The following is a 19,878-nucleotide window of genomic DNA, read 5'->3' as shown; positions in this document are numbered from 1 at the left end:
CTTTCCTAGAATACCATACTGAGGGGGAGGGGGGATTATAAGGATATTTGTTATTATTTTCCCATGTTGAAAAAGGAGGTTCCTTCAAAAAAAAAAACATTTAAGAAGAATAGATTCATGAGAAACATAGGTAGCTTTCTCCTTGTTTTCCAACATCTCTGCATTGGGGTGGAATTATTCTGAATAGAAGAAATGTACTGTTTGCAGATAAAACATGTCTTCCTATGCAGGAAATTGGGAGGGTTTTTTTGGACTGAAAAATAGGATCTTTCAGATAGATAATTCCTCTTGAACATTTCACCACATGCGAATGCAGAAAGAAAGGACTATTTGTTTTTCCTATTGCAGGAATAATAAATATGCATTTTTGAATGCAAGTGTTAAATAGTTGTGGATTCATATCCCCAGTACAATGCTCATGGGTGCTTGCTTTTTTGTAAGCTTTTCCCCTGATGGGTGTGGGGAATTCCTGAAAGTACTCATTAGTCCATTCCCTGTTATCTTCCCAAACATGTAATTTTAGACAAGGTAGTTGGAAGTTCTTTATCAAAAATTTACTTTCACATGGCTGAAACTCCAGAAAAATGAGTAGGGTTAGCTGTGTACGTTGCTGATTGGTTGAGTGTTCTCTTGCCATGCCCCTCCCTCAAAAAATCCAATTTATACTGAGTTGACTGAGGGAGTTCAAAAACAGTAGGGGTATAGCAAGTCACCAGGGCTGGTTGCAGTTGTTCATAGATGGTTGGTTGCTGCATTGTTTCAGAGGTAGGAGAAACAAACTCCTGATTCCATCAGGTTTTGTGAGAAAAATATTAAGGTTTCCCTGATATTTGAAAGAAATATGCTGAAACATTCAGGGTACTAGGTATCTTTTTAGGGCCTAGTACTAAAATGAAAGGATCCTCAGTTTGGGATTTGGGTTTCTTTTGCTTTCTTTTGCTAGGCAACAGTTGCCTCCACTGTCTGCATTCTCCCATCTGTTCTGCTTGAAATTTTCCTTACAGCTGACAGGAGCAGGTGCAGCAGCTCCAGTTCTGGTGGTTAGCTTGAGAGAAAGAAGCTTTGACAGGATGTGAGGCTGTACTTTCCTTCTAAAGGCAGAAGAATGACAGGGTGGCTTCCTCTCCCATCACCTCCTGCACCGGTGCAGATTGTGCTGCTGTGGCTGCATTTGCTAGAGCAAAGAAGGGTGTGACGGCAAAATTGTGGTGAGGAAATGTGCCTTTCCCTTGCATTTTCTTGCTCCCTCCTGCACCGTGTGAATGGAAATCAAATGTGACAAGCTGACACTTGTATTATCACTGCACTGCAGGCTGAACCGAACCATGGTGGCTTTTCAAAGTGATGCTTCAAGGCTTCAAAAGTTTCAAGGTTGACTGACAGCTCCCAGTGGTCTCTTTGTTCTTTCCCTTGTTTTAATGAATCAGAAGAAACAATTTCTTTGTGGCTAATTCTACTTCAGTCCTAAATCATTTGAAAAATTCCTACATCAGTTTGGGTTTTACACTATTACTAGACATTTGCAAACAGATGAGAGGGGAGATAGTAGAGCAACTACACGGAGAAACAAATACATTTTTGCTCATCCTTTGTACATCCTGCTGTCTTGAACTTCAGTTCCTATCATCTCTTCCCAGAATATCTGGTTGTAAGAAATTATATGCTGCACCCCAAAACATCGGAAGGAAAAAATAATTCCAGCGCTTCTCTTAAAGCAGACCTGCACCACATATGTCCCATGGGCCGCTTGTGGCCTGTCAAAGTATTTCAGGAAGCCTCATAAAATGCAGAGTATAAAAAAGTAAATATATAAAAGGTGCATTTAGGTATCTAAAATTTAGGCAACAAAAGAAATGGTAAAGGAGAAGTTATCAAGGGAATGTTAATGCTGTAAATACAAGAGTTCTGGGTGTTGATGATTTCCACTGTCTCAATCTCTGCAATGTTAGGAATGTGGTGAGTGCACGAAAATTTCATCTTGGAGGCAAGTTCTTATTTGGGGGAAGCCCTCCTCCTCCATTTCTCTCCTTTTAGGTAGATCACTCTGTGCCCTGTACCTGAGTAAAATTTCTCCTTTTTGAGATCCCAACTTTTGAAAAACAATAACTGCAAGCACAACAGGGGTGCAGGCATATTCACAAGTGTTCTTCTTTTTAGCAAGAAAGGTTGTTTGTATACAGCAATGAAGAACTGGCAACAACAAGATTTCTGGCCTCTGCATAAGAACAAAAAGACTCATGCTCACTTGCTTGATTTTATCAGTGGTAGCAACTCTGATGATGATAATGATGATGATGATGATGATGTCAGCTGCAAAAGGCAACTGTACTCGGATCTGCACGCATTACTCGCCAATACATCTCACAGTCCTAGACACCTGTCTGACGTGTGATCCAATACAACAGCGAGCATAGTGATCTTGTTTGCTGTGTACAAATCTTGTTCTGTATCAAATGATAATATCTTCATGAGTTTCCCCCTGAAAGTAACAAAATACAGCACATAGTCAAAATGCTCAACAATTCTCATCCTCATGCTCACCAAGGAGAAAAAATCCTGAATTAATATTTCTCACATGCAGAGATCTCTGTCCTTGAAAAATAAATTGTATACTATTTTGATTAACCATTATTAAATTGAAGGCTCAAGGGGAAGAAATGAAATCCTGAAAGAAATCCTGAAATACATGCATATGAAATGCTTTCAAATGTACCAGTTGTATGGAGCACAATTAGCTCTAATAACATTAGCACAGCATTCAGAAGGAAAACCACCTGGTTGTTGACACTGTGAAGCACTGCCTCTCACTTAAAAGAACAATGGCATGTCCATTATTATTGCCTCCTGCCAATTTCCACAAAAGAGTACATGCTTTGTTAACTCTGAAAACTACCAGCTAATTGTATGTAACTTTGTGAACCACCCTGGTAACTCTTATTGAATAGATGTTCAAAAATATACCCAATGAATAAAAATATATGCAAAAATACATTATATAACTAATATAAATGCTTCCCATTTAATCAGATTCAAAAACTATATTTCATTGAGGAATTGGTGGTAGTTAAGGTAAAGGGTAGGTTTTCCCCTGACATTAAGTCTAGTCGTGTCTGACTCTGGGGGTTGGTGCTCATCTCCATTTCTAAGAGCTGGCGTTGTCCGTAGACTCCTCCAAGGTCATGTGGCATGACTGCATGGAGCACCGTTACCTTCCCGCCAGAGCAGTACCTATTCATCTACTCTCATTTGCATGTTTTTGAACTTGAGGGTTGGCAGAAGCTGGGTCTAACAGTGGGGGCTCTCTCCGCTCCCCCAATTCAAACCTGCGACCTTTCAGTATAGAAGTTCAGCAGCTCAGCGCTTTAACACGCTGCGCCATCAGGGGATATTATTTCCTAAAGCTTGTGAATATACAATATTTCTGGTTGTTGTTGTTTTTTGTCTGTTCGAGGGAAGTATGAATGCTGCAGTTAGGCAAAATGATTAGCATGTAATGGCCTTGCAGCTTTAAAGTCTGGCTGTTTCCTCCCTGAGTGATTTTTTTGTTGGGAGGTGTTAGCTGGCCTGGATTGTTTTCTGTCTGGAATTCCCTTGTTTTCAGAGCAGTGTTCTTTGTGATATTTTATGTGCTTCTACTGTCTGTGGCCCTCAGAAAACAGAGGATTTGCCAGACTTTGGTAATGGGAATACTTTGTTGGGAGGTGTTAGCTGGCCCTGATTGTTTCCTGTGTGGAATTCCCCTGTTTTCAGAGTGTTGTTCTTTATTTAGTGTTCTGATTTATTATACCACGGTAATTTTTATATATTCTAATTTTAGTGTTTTTGAATACTTGGAGCCAGATAGTATTCATTTTCATGGTTCACAGCAACACAATAATAATAATAATAATAATAATAATAATAATAATAATAATAGTAATGATGGCAATAATCATGACTTTGGTAATACACACTGCTTTTCTCCCTTCTGACCTTCCTTTCTGGAAGAATTCTTTCTTGAGAGGTGTTAGCTGGCCCTGATTGTTTCCTTTGTGGAATTCCCAATTTCCCTGCTTTCAGAGTGTTGCTCTTTATTTACTGTCCTAGTTTTAGTGATTATATTGTTCTGTATTATTCTACCACAGTAATTATTTCATATTACAGTAGAATCTCACTTATCCAACATTTGCTTATCCAATGTTCGGGATTATCCAACGCAGTCTGCCTTTTAGTAGTCAATGTTTTTGTAGTCAGTGTTTTAAATTCATTGTGATATTTTGGTGGTAAATTTGTAAAAACAGTAATTACTACATAGCATTACTGTGCATGGAATTACTTTTTCTGTCAAATTTGTTGTATAACTTGATGTTTTGGTGCTTAATTTGTATAATGATTACCTAATTTGATGTTTAATCGGCTTTTCCTGAATCCCTTCTTTTTATCCAACATATTCACTTATCCAACATTCTACCGTTATGTTGTATAAGTGAGACTCTACTGTATATTTATAATGTTATATTATCTGCTTAGAACTGGATTATATGAGGCCCCTTCTACAGAGCTATATAAAATGCACACTGAAGTGGATTATATGGCAGTGTGGAGTCAAGAAAATCCAGTTCAAAGCAGATAATATAAGATTATAAATGGGTTATATAGCTGTGTGGAAGGGCCTTGAGTCTACACTACCATATAATCCAGTTAAAATCAAATAATCTATATTTTATAGGCAGTGTGGAAGAGGCCTAAGTGAGGCCTTACTCTGCCTGTCCCCTGGGGTGAGTGGGTTGCTAGGAGACCAAGTGGGCGGAGCTTAGCCTTCTAACTGGCAGCAATTGGATAAAAACAATTATTCATCTCCCTCTAATTAGGACTTTATTTTTCTTTTCTTTTTGTTGTATGAATGTAGAGTCATGGATGAGGGGTTGTGCTGCCAAGTTTAGTGTTTCTGGGATGTGTAGTTTTGTTGTTTTGTCCTAGGCCGAAATTTCATTACCCTTTTATATATATAGATAAACATTTCTTAGGGCTTCACAAGAAACTTTTGCTTCAAAAAGGACTGGCTCCATGGCTGAAAAAGTTTGAGAACCCCTGTTTGCTATGAACAAACAACTGTAGTTTGTTGCCAACACGGAGAATTGAATCAACCTTGTGTACCCAAACCCTAGGGCTCAATTTCAGCATCTCTTACATTTGCTTTATACCAAATATAAAAGAAAAATAAAGAATTGAAGTGAAATTCCCACCCATCTCAGGTTCTTACTCTGAGGCTTTTCTATAATAAGTGTTTCCTGGCAAGGATATGATTGACAAAATATGTTAAGGCCTTAAGACAGGCTATTATTTATTTATTTATTTCCAGCATTTATACCTTGCCCTTCTCACCCGGGGGGACTCAGGGCGGCTTACAACAGTTGGCAACATTTAATGCCAAGAACATAATAATAAAACTAAAACAGTACATATAATCAACTAAAACTATAAAAATACATCATTAAAATACATTATAACAATTAAAACATATGTAAATTAGATCCATTTGTCTAAAAACCTCATGCTTCAGCCTTCAATCAGACCATGTCAACGTTATTGGATTACTCATTAAAGGCTTGTGCACACAGCCATGTTTTCACAGCCTTTCTGAAACCCAGAAGAGTTGGGGCTTATCGGATATTTGTGGGGAGGTTGTTTCACAGCCAGGGAGCCACCACCGAGAAGGCCCTGTCCCTCGTTCCCACCAGTCGTGCCTGCGAGGCAGGTGGGACCGAGAGCAGGGCCTCTCCAGTTGATCTTAGGGATCTAGCTGGCTCATATGAGGAGATACGTTCGGATAAGTAAATTGGGCCAGAACCGTTTAGGGCTTTATAGGTCAAGACCAGCACTTTGAATTGGGCTCGGTAGCATATTGGCAGCTAGTGGAGCTGGCTTAGCAGAACTATTCCAGAACTAATTTTGAAAGCTAAACAAAGCAGCAATCCACTTCACACTTCGGGTTTTCCACCCTAGGAAAATTACACTTTACAGCTAATTCTTGCCCTTATAAGCCGACTATAACACAACTTATTAGCTGACTCAACTCCATTTCATGTGAAAGACTGAGGATAGCCTCCAGCTTTCATCCCTTTCATTCTAATTATCAAGTGTGTACCAGATTAAATTCCAAATGAACTAGCCGGGTCAGGAAATCTACTTAAAGTTTAATGGAAGTTAATGATTCATTGATCAAACTCATTTATGTCTAATTAAAGCTTTCTTGCATTGGAAAAGACAAGGGAGAAATTTTATAATGCACCTCTTTTTCCTACACATGGCAGAAGTAAAGCTGAAGTGAATAGAAAATTCGTGGCATCTGGATTCTGTGTTTCAGTAGCACATGGCTTGGCAGAAACAGTGCATATTTAAAGCATAATTATTTTAGATGACTTCACCAAGTGGATTCTTTTTGCATGACACTGCCAAACACAATGCTAGGATCCAGCTGCATGGAGTGCCAGATTGAACTAAGCTTGTATGCACCAGCATCAATTCCCAATAATTAAGCTCTGAGAGGATTATAATAATTAGGCTGTGTAAGAGTTTCCAGGCTGAATCTCACCGCTCACAGAAAACAGGAAATAGCAACCGCTTGAAACCAAAGGGCAAATTACCATTTGAAGAGTGTTTTTAAAACAGGAACTTTCAGCTTAAAGAAAATCAGTGGCAGTCTATTCCCTGCTACCCATCAAATGTACAAACACAGCCTATCTTATCTGCTTGCCCAGACCCTGGCCAGAGTTTCACTTTCACTCCTTACCAAGGATGAGAAAGGTGTGACCTGTGATGCACATGTACCCCTGAACCCCAATTCTATGCCCCCCTTAAATAACCTGGCAGGTCCCCAAACATCTCCTGAACAGCCCTCCTAATTTTAGTGTTATGTTCTGGTGGTTTTCTAGGCCCAAACCACCCCCAAACCTCCAAGACTTCATGCAGAAATGTCACTTCATCTTTTCCATTTTGTAGAAGTCTCTCTTTTCTCAAAACCCTTTTTCCAGAGTAAATTAACATTCAGAAATGCTGTGTCATCACTTACATTGCACTGAGGGGCATACAAAATGACACTGAGGCCCATTGGAGGCTGAGGAGACAAAATCCACTCCTTCCATCCCATGCTATGGGCGCATGGCCTGTAATGGTGGCCTAAAGGGCCAAATAATGCCAAGTTGATAATTGACAGCTGAGTAACTGGGAGGAATGTGGGGTGAGAGGGTGGTGCTGGGGAAGGAGGATTGAAAAGGGAAATACTTGAGAGCCAAGGGGGTGGACATGACATGGAAAGATGGGAGAATTTAGAGACATTTGTTTTGTCCTTAAACTTACCTGTCTAGAAGAAATAATAAATATTTTGTGAGTATTTGCCAGTCTGCTGGGAGATGTTTGCTGACTCGACAGTGAACTACTACACCCCTGAAAGTGGACTACAATTATGATCACTGTAGTTCACTAACATTTGAAAGGACACAGATTCTCTGCCCTGGCCTTCAGTTAAGTGAGATCCTGCTATGGGTATCCTTTGGTTGCTTTTGACTTTAAGTTTGAAAATCTGTTAGGTATAGTAGCTAGAATGCTATAACTGCTGGCATGGACAAACAGACTCATTTCCTTGTTTGGCTGTGAAACTCACTTAGGAAAATCAATGACTCTGTCATTAGGTCTTAACTAGATAGGGATGATTACTGATAACACCAGATGCATCCAGCCAATTCACAAGAGCTGAGATGAATTTTGTAAAAGAACTGTGAAAGCAATGTAGACCTTAATCACCATCATAGATGAGAGGGTAATTTATGCACAGTAATCTCTCCTGAGAACCAACCTTACCTACATCTCTCAACCTTACCTACATTAGAGAGCCCTTCTGAAAAGAAAATGAATCCTATGCATGTTCCTCATAGCTCTGAGGGAAGAGAGCAAGACCCAAATGTAATAATAATTGTATTTTATATTGTGAAGGGAATGGATCTGAGGCAGACATCTTGAAAGCCAGACAGCTGTTTTCTAGTAATGGATTCTCAGGGAAGCCAGTTGTAGAAAGCCAATGATATTCCACCCTAGCACTCCTGAAGGTTCACTTTCCCCATCACTTCTATGGAGATGAATAATCTTCAAGAGCCCCCTAGTGGAAATTCTTTCTAGCTTTCACATTGATTTCTACAATCAAGTTTTATAAGCATCATATAGTTTTAAGTTGGGCATGTAAAAAGATAAGAGATAAGATATGAGGGAAAATTTATATGTTGGGCAGGGAGGGGAAACCTGGAAACATTAAATCCCAGAATCACAACTTCTTGCAAAACATGCGTTCATATGTTCTCCAATTGAAATCTCAGATGACACATCCATTAAAACTGGTGTCTGAAAAAAATGACACCCCCTTTAAAAGTTGACAAAAACGGGGGATGATTTACTTTTATTTTATTTGACTTTATAGTTTAGGTTAGTTTAGGTAATGATTACCAAAGCATGGTCTGTAGAAATTTTAATGATAACAACAATAATAGCAAACTTCAGTTTTCATCATGTTACTAAAATCCTTCCTCACAGACATAAAAAAATAATTCAACAGTAAAGTGTGGCATGGATTAAAATGTCCTGAATAAAAGCTACCTCACTCAAGGGCATCAAGCAATCCTTTTTAGGCAAAGGGAAACATTTTTTTGTGCTGAACACTTCTTTCCTATTCTTGATGAGACATCCTTGAGCAAATGTCTCATCCCCTCTTCTGCAGCTGTTTTGCACAAATATAATTTCATTTCCATGTGACATACCCAAGTCCAAACAAAAAAGAATGGAGAGTGTGCCTAAGGAGTTTATCCTTAGGCTACATAGGATAGAACCAAATTAGGCCTCCCATGAGGATGAAATCGTTATTCACAACATAGGTCTGAACCATGTCCATCTATTTATTTGCTCATTTCCATGTTTATTTTTATAATTATATCCTATCATAAATCAAATGATCTCAGGGTGGTGTACAAGTAAACAAGTTTAAATTATTAAAAACAATAGAAATGATAAAAATAAACTAAAATGTATTCAATATGTGTAACAAGCTACCATCAGGTTTAAAATACTAAAATTGTTTAAAATAATGCACGTTAGTATTTTGAGATTAATCAATGAAGCTCAAAGTCTTGAAGAAACACACATAAAAACAGTGTTGGTGCCAGTGAACCTCCAAAGAGAGGGCACTCCTCAATTAGAGTGTCATAGCTCAGAAGTCCCTCTTCCTTGTCTTCATATAATGTATTGATTTCACCTAGTGCAGAGGTTCTCAACCTGGGGTTCCCAGATGTTTTTGGCCTACAACTTCCAGAAATCCCAGCCAGTTTACCAGCTGTTAGGATTTCTGGGAGTTGAAAACCAAAAACATCTGGGGACCCCAGGTTGAGAACCACTGACCTAGTGGCTTCACTGCTATGTGCATGCTTAAATTGGCCCATGCATATGTTCTAGGCTTGCTCAAATAATTCGATTTCCCCGTTACCCGTTATTAATTCGTTACTTTCGTTAGTTTTGAAGCAATATACGGCCTTGATTGTCCACACGTCTGGATATCGCGGTTTCGAACCGCGAGAGGCCGTTTTTTGTTATGTCATCGTTTTTTTCGTTAGGAAAAAAAAGCTTTTGCAAATCACCCAAACTCCCACCATTCAGGCCCTTTCCTTTTGCCCCTCAGCAAAAGGGGCGTCACGGGCTCAGCCAATGGGAGGGGGCGAGGGGGAAGGAGGCCGAGGAGGAGGAGGAAGACGGAGGGGGGAAATGGCCGCCGCCTCGCCTCAGCTCAGGCCTGGTGTCTCTCTGTGAGGCGAGAAGGCAGCGGATGGAGCCGGGAATGGAGAGACCGAGAGAGACAGAGAGGGGCCCGGCGGTGAGGAGGAAGAGGCCCGGGATGCGAGGGGGTGTGGGCCAGGCCCGTCCTCGGCTGCTCCCGGGGAGGGAGGGAAGGAGGACTACGACTCCCAGGGGCCCAGATTCGCACCCTCCCTCCCCCCAATACAGGTCTCCATACCACGCTACATGAACTTGAATGGATACTGTGGTTGTGTTGTCGAAAGCTTTCATGGCCGGGATCACACTGTTGTGGTATGTATTCCGGGCTCTATGGCCATGTGCCAGAAGCATTCTCTCCTGACGTTTCACCCACATCTGTGGCAGACATACTCAGAGGTTTTGACGTCTGTGCGAAGCTAGGCAAGTGGGGTTTATATATCTGTGGAAGGTCCAGGGTGGGAGAAAGAACTCTTGTCTGTGGGAGGCAAGTGTGAATGTTGCAATTGGTCACCTTGATTAGCATTGAATAGCCTTGCAGCTTCAAAGCCTGGCTGCTTCCTACCTGGGGGAATCCTTTGTTGGGAGGTATTAGCTGGCCCTGATTGTTTCCTGTCTGGAATTCCCATTTTCTGGGTGTTGTTCTTTTACTGTCCTGATTTTAGCTTTTCTGTAGCTAAAAATGCATATAAAATTGATTCTATAGGGAGGATAAATGATTGGATTTCAACTCCTACAGCTTAGCTTTCTCTGCCAATAATGGTACCATACCAAACTAAACCTCCCAAGATTCTGTAGCAGTGAGCCATCTTGGATATTGTAAGGGATTTATTATTATTATTATTATTATTATTATTATTATTATTATTATTATTATTATTAGACCTTGCTCCTAGGAAGGTGCCTTCGCTGTGGCTCCCAACTTATCTATCTACCTTTCCACATATTCTCCACATTGTGTGTATGTGTATGTATATTATATATACATGAGCCCCGATGGCGAAGTGTGTTAAAGCACTGAGCTGCTGAACTTGCAGACCGAAAGGTCCCAGGTTCAACTCCCGGGAGCAGAGTGAGTGCCCGCTGTTAGCTCCAGCTTCTGCCAACCTAGCAGCTTGAAAACATGCCAATGTGAGTAGATCAATAGGTACCGCTCTGGCGGGAAGGTAATGGCACTCCATGTAGTCATGCCGGCCACATGACCTTGGAGGTGTCTATGGACAACACTGGCTCTTGGGCTTAGAAATGGAGATGAGCACCAACCCCCAGAGTCAGACATGACTGAACTTAACGTCAAGGGATACCTTTACCTTTACCTATATATATACACACACACACACACACACACACACACACACACACACACACACACGTATGCAGGGACTATATATATATACACAGTATATATCACACACACACCAATTTAACAAAGTTTCAGCCACAAAAACAAAGTTTCTGAAGTAGAACAATGACTTTCACAGTAAAGACAACCCAATTTAACAGGAAATAAGACTTTCAAACCAGGAACAGATTTCTGCCATTATTAAAAAATGGTTTATTATAAAAGCTATGAAAATTCGCCAAAAATCAGAGGATAAGGGAAACGTTCCAAATTTTGGTGAGCTATCAGTGTTAAATGTGTTCTACCACTGTACCAAGTTTGAAGAAGATCACTCAAAAAATGAGGGTGGGAGAGTCCTGTAAAGTCCTCTCCCTCTGTGCTGTTTTTGGGAATTGCGCATGCGCGTCCGCCATTAACGAATTAATTTAGAAAATAATGAATTTTCGTTAACTTCGAATTTTTTGGGGGGCAAAATTCGGAAATGACATCAGAAACGAAACGCTGGCGCCCCCTGCTTTTGAAACGAGTTTAGAATCAATTTTTTTCATGGATCGCTCAAGCCTAATATGTTCTACATGGTTGGCAACAAACAGACACATCTCAATGCTACATTCTTTCTTAATAGAACTTTCTTGATTTTTTCAAGTTTACTATATGCAGAAATCCATTAGGCAGAGAGTCTTCAAAGCTATCAATGTTAAGTGTTCCTTACTTGTTGGATTTCTGTCTGTGCCACAGCTGTAAGATGATATAGACAGAAGCAGGAAACTGAAATCCAAATGAAACCTAAAAGAAAATTCATATTTTCTTTATATCCAAGTCCAAACAAAACTATTTTTATCACACATTGATGCCATCCACTTTTGATGGATGTAGCAAATCACAGACCTTTAAGGAAACTATAATTACTCTTTTGGAAGATTTACATCATCTGCAGAAGGTCATTAGCAAATGCCTAATATGCCTGAACTACCCTTGAAAGATTGAACAGGCCTGAAGCAAAGGTGCTTCAGGATGAATAATCATGTATGGGTGTTATGATTTTCTATCCATTAATATTGTCTTGACAACTTACTCATCAAATATTGAATAATTAATAGCTACAATATCAGCTTGAGGGCCATAATTTGACAGAAAACTAAGACGGCATACATGTAAAATTAGGTGATTAAACAGAAAAATAAAACCATTTTTAGAAAAGAGGAATTATTTACATTCTTTTATTATATTTGCAACCACAAAAGTCATGAAGGGCAATACTCTTGGAGACAAGATCTTCCATATAGTTAGAGCCTATCTCAAAGAAATACATCATGGGATTAGAAGCATCCTTCAATCAACATCCTTGTGTCTAGAATTGGGACCCAGATAGTCAATAAGATAAATGCACTAATTGTATATGGCATGAAAATTAAAACTTTGTTCATTTCAATCCTGCATCATATAAACACCAGCCTCTCATAGTCATGTAAATGGCTGCTTATTAAAGTATCATATGAATCAATCAGGCTATAATTCCAGTATTTATGAGATGACTATAGCTGAAAGAAGAACTCACATTTAATAACATTTTTGAAAAGAATGTTCCATTGCTAGTCACACACACACGTTTGGTGAGCTTCTATCTAAACTAAGATAATTAATTTATTAACATTCTTTAGAAGGGATGCTTTGCTAATGGGTTCAGGTGGACTCAGCATTTGATTGTGTGTTAACAACAATGAGTAAAATAAAACTATCCCAATTTTATTTTTTCAAGTTTATTTTTTAAAGTATACATTTTATCATATCCGAATATAATGCACTGGACAGAATGAAAGCCCTAACTTCAAATGTTACATAGTCCCTCATTGCTCACACATTTCTTTGATCTAAGCAAGAAAGCTTTGGATAAAATCTAAGTAACTTTGCCTGTTTTTGCTTTTTTGTTTTTTTTGTTTTTTTGCATCAGCCATCCATAAATCACTGGAAACATGTGTGTGTCTTTGGCCTAAATTCAATGCTAGTCCCAATGAGAGTGTGGACATGGAATCAAACTTGCCACATAGAGTTTCCATTGATTCATTGGGTTTCATCTGTGGTGTATCTAGACTATAGAATAAATGTAGTTTGATATCACTTTACCTGCCATGGCTAAACACTATGAAATCATAGGTGTTGTATTTGTACAAGGTTTTGAGACTTTTCTGTCAAATATGATGTGGCTTCACCCAACTATTCCACAGCATTGAGCCATGGTAGTTAAAGTGGTATCAAAGCATTACTTCTACAGTGTAGATACCATTAGTTAATAAATAATCTTTATTCTTATACCCCGCCTCCATCTCCACGAAGGGACTCGGGGCAGCTTACATGGGGCGACAGCCCAGGCAAATACAATAAGAAACATAAAACACAACAATTAACAGAAACCATGCGCGAATGAGACTAGCAATTAAATTAAGCCTTACTGTCACATTATTTTCCTTAACTATTTTTATCTCCTTATCATTGACCTTTTTATAAGAAGAGAAAGGGCCTTTATTATATTTTCAGTATTCTTTCTTGCAACTGATAGGGCTAAAGATAACAGTTTTTCACACTCTCACACACTTTTCTTCTTTTTTATGTGCCTCTAACCAATGAAAAGGTAAAGTTTTGATGGAAATATTTTTCTGGCAAATATTGCAATGAGTTAACTCAATTATTTCTTTAAAGAAAATCTAAACACTACTTGGGAATCTACATAGCCTCTCTACACAGGTATCTAACATTCTTAAGAAAGAAAGCCCTTTCATTGCAACTTTTGACAGGAAAAGGAGATGGAAAATTCCCTACAGTTCCAATTCTTAATATTCCCATGGCATATTCTAGAAATAAGTAATAGAAAAGACCAAGGGGTCATTAAACCCATATAGACACAAAGGCACAATTCACCTAACACAATCCAGACCTTGGTGTGCCTCTATTAAAAGAATGTCAAAACTATTTCAGTAAGGTGCCTTCAGCTCAAATATTCCTGCATTTCCTAAGTTAGTGAACCAAATCACATGCTACACTGAAGTTGAAAGAAATGGAATTCACATTCAGTCAATAGTCAGTCCAAACTGACCAAGACATCTTTTCCCAAGTCAAAGAATGACAATCAAACCCAGTGCTCAAAGAAAGGCCATCTATCAAACCTTCCCAAGAGAAAACATGATTAAACAAGAGAAGGTTAGACTACACAAAATCTGATCAGTCATTGTGACAACTCAAACACAACACAGGGCAAAGAAAGTTTTGGAAGATGATCACAAACCAGAATGATGTACCAGGAAAAGTTGATAAGCAATGTCTTTCTGCTTTGAACTTCTTTATTCCCACTATTTTTAAATGAGATTCCGTAACAACAGTATTCACCTCAAATGTTCTTTGCAACTTTCCTCACAGGTTTCAAGTTTTAAAATATAACGAGAAGCTGTTTAGATCTAATCCAGAACACCACCTTCTTTGATTATCCCCTTCAAAACTAAACTGGGTTTACTCTCTTTCTGTCCGAGTATCCTCTTTCTTCTTTTTTTTTTTTTAAAAAAATATACACTGGTCAGTCACCACTCTGGTGTGATGCACCAGATTGAGTTGTTGCAGCCTGCTCTCCTCTGTGAGTTCAATTTCCTGAGTCTTTGAGCCCACTTCCTTATGGGGGGTGTTCTCTTTGAGCATCGGGTTGCAACTCTGTGAGGTTTCATGCTTCTTCAGTCTCGAATAAAGGGAGCTAACATTTTACCCAGCTGCCAAACCAACAGTGATAACTCTGACAGCTCTCAGAGCATCATTCCGGCTGCCATGAGCACCAATGTTAAATAGTGAATTCTTGACATCTTGTAATGATTTTTTCTTTACAGCTGACTACAGTTTAAATCTTTCACACATACATTGATGAACACACTTCACCATACTTTTTCAAAGAATAAACAATATCTTTGACAAAAGTGCAGATACTTTTGTCCACTCTACTCATACTTCTTTATACAATAGAGGCATAAGTGTGAGTAATCCTCTTAAAAACCTACTCAAGTAGTCCATAGCCAAGATTACTAAGTAACATGATTTTGAGAATTCCAATGGCATCCAATGCATGTTTGTACTTTATGCATGTGTTACTTTTTAATCAAAATAACAGGAAGACTATGCTAGTCTGAAACAGATGGTGTAATTCTAGGCTTCAGCAATAGCAGTACACACAGCCCTCTACATTCACTGGGTTTAGGGTTACAGATTGCCCACAAAAGTGGGAAAACCACCAAGAAAAACTATTATTTTAACCTGAAGTGTTTTCTTTAAGAATTTCTAAGTTTGGCAGCAAAACTCTGTGGTGGTAGTTGGCTACAGAGTTTCATTAGAGGACTTAGAGATTCTATACTAATCAAATCTGCAGATGATCAAATCTGCAAAGAGCCAGAAGGACTATCAGCAAGGAGTTTGGAAGGATTTGTTTGCTGTGGGCTGCCTCTGACTTCAGCTCCTATTGCCGAAAACTGGTTCTCCACAGACTCAGGCCCTGATGGAAGACAGGGTCTGGACTCCCAGCACCTGTTTGCCTTCAGACTCAGGACAAAAGGAGCACACCAGCAGGGGCCTCAACAGCACCATCCAGAAGAGCCAGAAGGACCATCACAAGGAGCTTGGTAGGAGAAAGCAGCATTTGTTTGCTGTGGGCTACCTCTAATTTCAGCTCCTGTTGCAGAAGAATGGCTCTTCACAGACTCAGGCCCTGACTGAAGACAAGATCTGGATTCCCAGCACTTGCTTGCTTCCAGACTGGGGACAAAAGAAGCACACCTGTAGGGGCAGGGGCGCCACTGGCGGGGTTGTCACTGAAGGCATGACACTAAAGGGGGTCACCCCTTTGGAGTAGCCACTTTGAGGGTGGCTCGAGGGCAAGAGTCTATTGCCTTGCTTTTAACAACTGCCTGCCTGATTTTATATAGGGCTTTAGTTGTCATTTATTAGCCCACCCCATACAAGCGGGAGGGAGTTCCCAGACTTGTGGAACGCAAAATACCCACAAATCTATTTTTGAACAGAATGTGTCCATTTCAGTTAGGTTTACCACATTCTCCTTGCTCGTTTGACTTTCACATATCCAAAACATGCTGCAGCAGCAGCAGCAGGAAATTAGTGTTTGTTTATATCTTTCTATTAATTTTCCTTTATTCACAAGATTGATTTTTAATGAAATACCAATAAAGGAAAAGAAGTGAGATTTTCCATTCATTGTCAATATAGCAAGTAAGGTAAATGCTCACTTCTTTTGCTTCATTGACATGTCATATTTTTAATGGCATGTGTTTCTAATTTTAATCCATATATCATTTTCTTTGAATTTTTTCATGGGCTACCATAGTCCTTGTGTTTTCCCCTTTGTAAAAAAGGAGCAAAAGGCAACAAAATTGTTTGTTTGAACACAAAACCATATCTGTTCATGCCAAGTCCATTTTAAAAATGTGGAATCTTTTCCTTCTGCTCTTTCTTTTGACAAACACTGAGAAAGGAAAAGTTTTGTACTACCTTTTGTCTTTTGTATCCATGTAGCCCTGAGTAACAGAAGGCTGCATCACCTATGAAAAAAGGATGTCAAGCATTCTAGCATGCTTGGCCTGCATTAAAAGAGCAGCCATGGTTGTTGATACTAGTTGAGCTTTAGCTTTCACAGTTCAACAACTGCTAGTCAGCTAAATCAAATGCAGGCTGGGTGACTGGCTGTTAAAGAGGTCAAGGCTCTGGAAGCTTCAATCACTGTAGAGAAGTGAAAATTTGGATAGGAACAACTTTTCTTCCATTGTACTCAAAGGATGAGTTAAAATACATTTGCCAACAATTGCTGTCTGCAAAATCATAGCAAAATAGTAATTGAAATCCTTGGTTTACTTAAAATATACAATCTCATTTTAGCCATTGCCTTCTCATGCCAACAGAGCATGAGACATGCAGTACCTTTTCGCAATTAAGTTGTGGAATCTTCTTTTACTCTCATTCCCCCCTCCCCACAATAATAATTACCAAGTATTTGGAGAAAGGGGGCTGATGGAAGAGGAGGAGGATCTATAAGAGCAATAAAACAATCCTACCTGTCTATGTATCCTATCTTTGTATATCTCACCTACTGAGTTCGATGGAACTGAAGAATATTAAAATATTGAGACTTTAAGCGGTCATATCCCAGTCATGGCTTTTTATGGTGGGAACAAGAGGAATTGAAGAGATAAATTGTCGGGGGGGGGGGGGGAGGAAGAAAGATGATGAGTGTAACTAAGGGAAGTGGGGCAAACAATGAAAGAGAGGGAGAAAAAGGGGAAATGATAGAGAAGAAAGATGAGAGAGACGGAGGGACTAAAAAAAGAGGGAGAGGTGCAGTACAGAGATGTTAAGAGAAGGGTGAAGGAGCAAGAGGTAAAGTCCAAATTAATTAAATCACAAATGATAGAAATGCCTATTTGTTCGGTATCATTCCAATGTCCCAGTTCAGAAATGCCTGTTTGTTTGGTATTATCACAATGTCTCCGTGCATGCTTGTGTTGTAATTATTTTTATTGTGCAGAAAGAATTTAATATATTTAATATATTTGTGCAAAAATATTATTTACTGCTTGAAACATGCTGTTTCCTGTAAAGAAAACGTTGTTTTCTATGCAAATCAACCACATGCAAATTTTGGACAGAATAACTCCCAAACTGCAAATATTTTTGTCAGTCTAAGTTTCTTCCTGTTCAAGTTGCTCAAAACTTGAAAACAGGCTTTCAAGCTTGCAACATTTCTGAATGTTCTTTCCTTTGCTATTTTTTTTCTCTGAAGAGAAGTCACACAGTCCAGATACTGCAGACATTCACATCTCTCCACTGGGGGAAAAATGAAATATAACTTTTTGTTGTGCTTCTCCCAGCTCACAGTTTTAAGATTTTTCCCCCCTGAAAAATCCCTACTCTTAAAGGATTTTTGGAAAAGGTATAAATATCTTCTTTTAAAAAACAAGATTTTTTTAAAAAAACAAGTTTTTTTTTAAAAAAAATCCCCCACAGATGACAGAAATGTTTATTCAAGATTATCAAAAACCTTTCGGTGACTGCTTATGTTGTCATTATTTTTACTGTGATTGTTTTAAGCAGCAACAATAAATGCCTAGCTCTGTACTCTCACCTGACTTGCACTGGTCCCTTCTCTGTACTGCTGTCAAAATGACTTTCCACAAAAAGAGTTACTCTCATTCTGACTTAGGTAAAGCCGTTTTTCTATTTTATTAGTCTCATTAGCATTCTACTGCCCTTTAAATGTCACAGGTTCAAGAGCACAGCTGTACATATCCTGGAAATATTTCTGTTTGCTGTAATAAAGCACAAGGATACAATTTCCTGGGACACAGATAAGCTGAAATGGTGGAATGAGGAAGAAGAGAGCCTGGTGCTGCTAGATGGAAAGCCTGAATGAATGAAGTAGAAGAAATGAAGTTTTTTTTAATGGCCCATTATGACACCTGCCTTATTTGTGTTATCTCTGCCTGGTGCTGAAGGACTCGCCACTGGCTCCCATTCAAGAAGCATGGAAAAAATGCTACAGTTAAACTTACCAGTTAATTTTATTTATTTTTTACATGGTGCATCTCTCTAAGACATAGCAACCTTGACCCAGAAATTGCCAGTGTATATTATTGCTGATTTTCTTTCTGTCTGTTTTTCCATGCCCATACTGCTCCTTCATCATGCTATCTGCAGCCATTTTCTTCTTTTCTCTCTCTCTATCCTTCATTAGACATTGAATTTAAGTAACATTCTATTCTGGAAGATAGATCAAGGTTTTTCCTAAAAGTAACCAGAAAATAGAATCTGTAATCTGGTATTCCTTGTCCCTATAAGTCCAACCCAAATATTACCAACAGACCAAACTGAGGGCCCTTCCACACAGCCCTATATCCCAGAATATCAAGACAAAAATCCCACAATATCTGCTTTGAACTGGGTTATCTGAGTCCACACTCAGATACTGTGGGATTTTCTGCCTTGATATTCTGGGATATAGGACTTTGTGGAAGGGCCCAGAGAAAGCTTTAAAGGAAGTCAGGAAGTCTGAGATTCACATGAAAATGACAAGCAAGAAGTCTATCTGGACAATCCAAAAGAATAAACTCTTGCAAAGTCAAGGTCAGATCAAATGACAACAAGCCAGAGATGCAGGCAGACTTGCTACTTTCATACAAGTTGGTTGTCAGCAACAACGGTCTGAGTTACAGCTGCTGGATGTATAGCTCAGCCTCATCCAGCAGCTACTGCTTAATTGTCACTCATTTTTATAACATTCTTGGGACTTTCTGAGGCCATCCCTTCCTTGTCTGTGTTCCAGAAATGTGATTTCCTCTTGATATTGTGAGAGATGCTACTTTCAGGCTCAGCAGCACACACTTTAAGTTCCAAATTGGGTGGCTGCTGGGAGCTGCAACTTTCAAACTCAGCAGCTGGCACTTCCACCTGCTTTTCACCTTCACTGTTTGAGTCCTGAGAGCAAGGCATGATGTGTAAAGCTATTTCATCTTTTACTAAGGTCAAACTTATACATTTTCTCTGCCAAACTGTATGTGCATGTAGGTGAGCGTGGGAGTGCTTGTTGTTCACCTTCTGTCTTATCAATTTGTATAAACTTTGCCAGAGTGATCCAGTACTATCTGATACATTTCCCAACAAATTATTATGAAAAATGTCTTGAATAGAAAAGTATGTGGAAATATCTGCATATT

General features: G+C 39.1%; 1 long non-coding RNA gene across 1 annotated transcript; it reads right to left on the bottom strand.

Moving 5' to 3' along the window:
* Positions 1-531: 531 nt before the first annotated feature.
* On the bottom strand, positions 532-11,917 carry LOC134297810 (uncharacterized). Its single transcript, XR_010004683.1, has 2 exons — positions 11,844-11,917; positions 532-2,479 (listed from the first exon to the last, which is right to left on the bottom strand). It is a non-coding gene; the product is annotated as an uncharacterized LOC134297810 (long non-coding RNA).
* Between the last annotated feature and the right edge of the window lie 7,961 nt (positions 11,918-19,878).

This window comes from Anolis carolinensis, chromosome 1 (genome assembly GCF_035594765.1).
Source record: "Anolis carolinensis isolate JA03-04 chromosome 1, rAnoCar3.1.pri, whole genome shotgun sequence".
In the NCBI taxonomy this organism is placed as follows: domain Eukaryota; kingdom Metazoa; phylum Chordata; class Lepidosauria; order Squamata; family Dactyloidae; genus Anolis; species Anolis carolinensis.
Note: the sequence above shows the minus strand (reverse complement) of the source record. Positions and strands in the feature narration are given on the sequence as shown.